Below are 6,000 nucleotides of genomic sequence, written 5' to 3' on the forward strand. Positions count from 1 at the left end.
CTGCACAGGACCAGCCAAGAGGGTCCTTGGCTTTGCTCAGGATGGAAATCAAACTTCAAGCCAAGAGGAAGTGAGAGCAGAGTTTATAAAAGACATAGAGAGAGTGTAGTTACAGACAGAGTGGCCTAGAGACTCAGAAAGGAAAGAAGAGTGAGTCTCCTCTTTGCTTGGGGTCTGGGGTTTTATTGAGGATGGTGGTCCGAGTGCTGGAGTCTTCTTAGTAATCCAGGAACAAAGACGGGTGTCCTCCATAACTCACTGATACCCTGGAGCCAGGATTCTTGGTGAGTCAGTGGTCTTGGAAAACATTTATGATAACCCCACCCAGTCACTACTTAGATATTATCTGTTGTGCTGGAAGACTCCAAGGAAATCATTAACTTCATGACCTTTACAAGGAGGACACTATCTGTTCTATAAGGCAGGCATATGTAAGGTGGGGTCTAGGTCCTAGCAGGAACAGAGGCAGGAAAAGGAGCCAAAAAGCAGTTTTTCATGGGGTCCTGTTAGTTTCCTGGTTTCAAATAGGTAAACAAATTGTGGTATATATGGTGAGAAATTGACATGACGAGTCATTTGAAAATGGAGCTGAAGCAGGCACTGCAGAGAAACTGCCTAACCAGCATAGTTTGAACTGGGCCCAAACCTCTGGACCAGGCAAAATGGTAGGGTTTTTTTTTTAATTTTATTTTTTATTTTTTAAGATTTACATCCAAATTAGTTAGCATATAGTGCAACACTGATTTCAGGGGTAGATTCCTTAATGCCCCTTACCCATTTAGCTGATCCCCTCTCCACAATCCTTCTAGTAACCCTCAGTTTGTTCTCCATATTTATGAGTCTCTTCTGTTTTGTCTCTCTCCCTGTTTTTATATTATTTTTGTTTCCCTGCCCTTATGTTCATCTGTTTTGTCTCTTAAAGTCCTCATATGAGTAAAGTCATATGGTTTTTGTCTTTCTCTGACTAATTTCACTTAGCATAATACCCTCCAGTTCCATTCATGTAGTTGCAAATGTCAAGATTTCATTCTTTTTGATTGCCAAGTAATACTCCTTTGTATATATAGACCACATTTTCTTTATCCATTCATCCATCGATGGACATTTGGGCTCTTTCCATACTTTGGCTATTGTTGACAGTGCTGCTATAAACATGGGGGTGCATGTGTCCCTTCAAAACAGCACACCTGTATCCCATGGATAAACGCCTAGCAGTGCAGTTGCTGGGTCGTAGGGTAGTTCTATTTTTAGTTTTTTGAGGAACCTCCATACTGTTTTCCAGAGTGGCTGCACCAGCTTGCATTCCCACCAACAATGCAAAAGAGATCCTCTTTCTCTGCATCCTCCTCAACATCTGTTGTTGCCTGAGTTGTTAATGTTAGCCATTCTGACAGGTGTAAAGTGGTATCTCATTGTGGTTTTGATTTGTATTTCCCTGATGATGAGTGATGTGGAGCATTTTTTCATGTTTCGGTTGGCCATCTGGATGTCTTCTTTGGAGAAGTGTCTATTCGTGTCTTTTGCCCATTTCTTCACTGGATTATTTGTTTTTTGGGTGTTGAGTTTGATAAGCTCTTTATAGATTTTGGATACTAACCCTTTATCTGATATGTCATTTGCAAATATCTTCTCCTATTCTGTCAGTTGCTTTTAGTTTTGCTGATTGTTTCCTTCACTGTGCAGAAGCTTTTTATTTTGATGAGGTCCCAGTAGTTCATTTTTGCTTTTGTTTCCCTTGCCTCCGAAGATGCGTTGAGTAAGAAGTTGCTGTGGCCAAGGTCAAAGAGGTTTTTGCCTGCTTTCTCCTGGAGGATTTTGATGGCATCCTGTCTTACATTTAGGTCTTTCACCCATTTTGAGTTTATTATTGTATATGGTGTAAGAAAGTGGTCCAGGTTCATTCTTCTTCATGTCGCTCTCCAGTTTTCCTAGCACTGCTTACTGAAGAGACTGTCTTTATTCCATTGGATATTCTTTCCTGCTTTGTCAGAGATGACTTGGCCATATGTTTGTGGGTCCATTTCTGGGTTCTCTATTCTGTACCATTGATCTGAGTGTCTGTTCTTGTGCTAGTACCATACTGTCTTGATGACTACAGCTTTGTAGTACAGCTTGAAGTCTGGATTGTGATAAAATGCCAGTTGTTTTAAGCAATTGCTTGAGAAGTCAAAGGGATTGCAAGACTGATAGTTATGAACTTTCTGAAGATAAAACCATCAGTCAGTCAATATATAACTCAAAGTAGCCTAGCTTTTAAAACCCCCTAGAAAACTTTTTTTCCCCTTCAATTCATAAAATTGACCCCTTCTCTTTTCTCATAAAACCCCCTTGCTTTCATCCTAAAGTGGGACTATGTTTGGGTTTCTACCTGAATCTGCTCTCCCTAAATTGCAGTTATCTTATCTCAAATAAACCCTGGTTTGCCTTTCACTGTGACTTATTATTTTTAGGTTGGCAGTATATATCATAGGATGTTATTCAGCCATGAAAGGGATGAAGTACTGATACGTGTCTGAGCAGGAAGGAGATTCGAAAACATTGTCCTCAGTAAAAGAAGTGCTCAAAAGAAACAGGACCCAATGGAGTCACTCATGTTAAACCCCACCAAGACTTAATACCAAATCCAATTGTAGTTTCTGCCTCTCCCAGGAGTAGAATTTTACACCAGTCGGTCTGGAATTTCCTGATCAGCACTGGTGAGGCCATCTGCCTGATAAAACTTCCTGCCTTCCGTTAAGGGAAGGTAACTTTGCCTAAAATAATACACTATTTTTTTAATGTTTATTTATTTTTGAGAGAGAGAGAGCAAGAGAGAGTGAGTGCACAAGCGGGGAAGGGGCAGAGAGAGAGGGAGACACAGAATCCGAAGCAGGCTCTAGGCTCTGAGCTGTCAGCACAGAGCCTGATGTGGGTCTTGAACCCACGAATCATGAGATCATGACCTGAGCCAAAGTTGGAAGCTGAATTGACTGAGCCACCCAGGTGCCCCTAAAATAACACACTCTTAACTTCCTGTCCCACATCCTTCTGTCTGAAAAATCCTTCCATTTCATATAGCTCCTGGAAGTTCACTTCTGTTTATTAAATGGGATGCTGCTGATTTGTGAATTGTTGAATAAAGCCAATTAGATCTTTAAATTTAAGTGAATAGGGGCCACATATTACATGACTCCATTTGTATGAAACCTTTAGTGTGGGCAAATCCGTAAAGACAGAATGTAGATCCATGGTTGCCAGGGGTGAGGAAAGGAGAAAGTGGGAGAATCTGCTTAATGGGCACAGGATTTTATTTTGGAGTAATAGAAATGCTTTCAGAACTAAATAGAAGTAGTTGTTGCACAGCATTGTGAATGTACTGTTAAAAAAAATGAAATTCAACTGAGTAAATTTGAAAATCTCATTGGCTTTATTAAGCAATTCATGAATCTTCAGGCAACATCCTATCTAGCAAGTAAAGAGATTCTTTGAGGAGTTGTACAACATGGAAGATTTTTATAGGCAGGAGGTGGGCAAGGAAGTTATTAGCAAAAGAAAAGTTTGTTTCAGCAAGGTCATCCAACCTAGGGGAAAGGGCAGGGTCTTATTAGGTAAATTATCTCATCTTCCTCTGGGGATTCTAGAGGGGCCCATGTGACAGATTACCTCACTGGTGCTGACCAGAAGATTCCTGACTGACTGGTTAAGACAACGTTGCTTGGAGAGGTTGAAATTGCAGTTAAGATACATATTAAGCCCTGGTTTGGTGTCTTGGCCTAGCATAAATGATTCCATCTTGGGCTTGTGGTTTTTCCCTTAAGCAGTACTAGTGACACTGAATTGTTCACTTTAAAATGGTTAATTTTACATTATATGACTTCTACTTCAACAAATGTTTTGAAACCAAGAAATTACCCTAACAAGTGTAAGAAAGGTCACTGTGGTGCCTGCCAAGCCCAGTGGCTTTTTCCAGAGGTCCTGGCCAGTCCCTGGCCAGGGGTTCCAGCCCCCTGCTGACCAGAGTAGGCCTTAGCCCTGGCCCTGAAAGCAAAGAATGCTTACCTGGGGCTGTGGTGTGATTAATTCCTTATTAGCAGCCATAAAAGTCAGCTTGATTTAGACACTGTACCTTGCAACCAAGAAATGACAAACATACTCAGCAATGATAATGATGGTAAGCTGGCCATTATAACAGGCTGAAATGCCCTCTCTTTTCTTTCTCTGACCAAATACTCCTCTGTCCCTGGTACAACCTGTGCCACCTCCTCTGGGAACCCACTCCCTTCCTGCCCACCCCCTACTCCTGCCCCTGCCCCACATCCCACTTGTCTCTGCCTTCCCCAAGCTCCTGATGCCTTCCTTTGGAAGTGTCTGACTACAGTGGAGTACCCCACCTAGGGCCTTTGCGTAAGTGCCCTTTGTAATAGTCTTGTTCACACTTTGCCCCATGGTGTGTCATAGCACTAGGTACAGTGAAGACTGATTCAGACTGATAGAGAGGTCTCCACGGCCCTGAGAATAACCACGTGACCAACCAAAATTGGCTGGAGCTTGAGAGTAGGGTGCACTTGTTGAGGCAGGGTGTCTGGAAAAAATCAGTGGGCTTGGCAGCTACTCATGTATCTTTGGAAATTTCTTGGGACAACAGGCAAAAATGTTTGATGAGTGTTTATTTTCTAGGGAGATACATCATTACTTTCATCTGATTATCAGAGAAGCCTGTGTTCTAACGAAAGATCAAGACTCCAGCTTGTAAACCTAGATGATCTTGGCCAAATGATTGGCCCTCTCCTCTGGTCCTCTCCTTTCCCCTTTGCCCATTGCTAGTCAGTTCAGGAAGTTTTACAAGGCAGAAAAATATTTAATTTTTTCAGTAATTTTTGAACTGTTAACCATGGGATCCCCAGTCTGGGTTCTTGACAAAAACAAGTACTGATGTTTTTCCCATTTGCAGCAAAAAGTTAATTGATGAGATTTTCTCTATTTAAAAACAGTTACTATTTTTGAAAAGGCTGTATGTGCATAAAGTAAAACATTAAAGTGGTATAAGAGGGAAGTGCTTTTATACTATGAAGAGTGATATTTTCTGTAGGTTTTTTGGGAGATACTTTAATCATGTTAAGAAAGTTCCCTATTAGTACTTTAAAACTTTTTTTATATTATAAATGGGAGTTGAATATTATCAAATACTTTTTCTAAAACTATTTTGATGATAAGACTTTTCTTATTTAATTTGTTAATGTGATAACTGATATTTCTATTTTTCTCTATTAGCCACCCTTGAGTTCCAGGGTCAAATCCAACTTGGTCACAGTGTATTAAGTTTGCTGACCAAGGGTCAGGCCAGTTAGGAGGTCAACTATTGGGAGCAACTGATAGATGACCCATGAGCTGGACCCAGGCAGTTGGAGGCTACTCACCCTCTCCTGTCCTTGGAATGTGTATTTTTCTGTTTTCCCCATTCCCAGAAATAGTCCCAAAGACACAGACTTGACATAGTGATGTGGTACTGAGTATATCTGGACCATACACATGACTGAACCCAACATAGCTGAGCATGGGTTTTTGAGGCAGATGAAAGAGTATTAGTTTCCACAGAGGTCTGGTTTCCAAGTAAAATAAAAAAAGTTTTGTGTTTAGGTGAAACTTTGTGTTAGGTAAGGCTTTGTGTTTATTAGCTTTATCAGGCATCAAGAGCATTAAGTTTTATCAAGCATCTAGAATTAGCAGATGACATGAATCTTTCCTTGCTTGCACATATTCTATGTACCTCTCTGCTGGGGAACATAGAAAGGGACATCCCCCCCAACAATATTCTTAGTACCATCTTGACTAGCATCTGTCTTTCCTGTTGAGATGAGGCAGAGTCCTGTGACCTGGAAGACAGAGAAGGCAGGTGCTTTCCATGGGTCTCCATGGATTAGGAACAGAATTATAACCAATTTGTTGTGGGTCTCATTATTTCCCGTAGTGACCCTTATCAGGGAAGGGCAAACGTTGATTATCAGTACTGTAGAGTGCAGA

Source organism: Lynx rufus, unplaced genomic scaffold (genome assembly GCF_022079265.1).
Source record: "Lynx rufus isolate CCGP_SWC_20201006 ecotype Redwood Valley unplaced genomic scaffold, mLynRuf1.p SCAF_27, whole genome shotgun sequence".
NCBI lineage: Eukaryota > Metazoa > Chordata > Mammalia > Carnivora > Felidae > Lynx > Lynx rufus.